This window comes from Helobdella robusta (genome assembly GCF_000326865.2).
Source record: "Helobdella robusta unplaced genomic scaffold HELROscaffold_13, whole genome shotgun sequence".
Taxonomy (NCBI): Eukaryota; Metazoa; Annelida; class Clitellata; order Rhynchobdellida; family Glossiphoniidae; genus Helobdella; species Helobdella robusta.
Genome location: NW_008703718.1, coordinates 2005334 through 2005988, shown reverse-complemented (window position 1 = coordinate 2005988; position 655 = coordinate 2005334).

Below are 655 nucleotides of genomic sequence, written 5' to 3'. Positions count from 1 at the left end.
TAACTTATTTCTGTTAATGAATGTGTTACTGCGGGAGACAGAGTCCACACACGTCGGCAGGTTAATGCCGAAGGTCTGCACGTCACGGCATTCTCCTCCATAATGCATGAAACTGCTGATGTATCACACAGGCAGTTTGACGATGATAACGAACAAAACAGGACAGACGCAAACTGATGAACTGATGGAACGATCTGCACGGGTAGCTGGGAGAGGAAAATGTAAATCACAGTACATGCATAAGAAATGAACATGCACGCTGTCACAGACCAGCCAACCGGCCTCTTTAAGAGCACCGTCTCACATGTCATCGTCACTTAGGTGTTAGGTGCGTCTTATTTAACGTGTTACATCGGTGAAGACTTTTACAATAACAAAATCACAAATATATAAATATTTAAAAAGCACATATGCAAGCAGCTAAAAACCTGATCTTGGCGCGAATGTGGAATGGAATTATGCAAATTAAGTTTAGTGCAGTAAATAAGTTTTAATACCAGAAAATGTGTTATTACTTTTTTATCAGATGTTTGCCATTTTATCATTGAAAAATTTTTGTATTTTTTTTATTTCGTCAATTATTTTTTATAATTCATTCAGCTAGACATTTTATTAAACAATTATTCTGTGAAATTGAAATAGTTTAAAAGTTTCG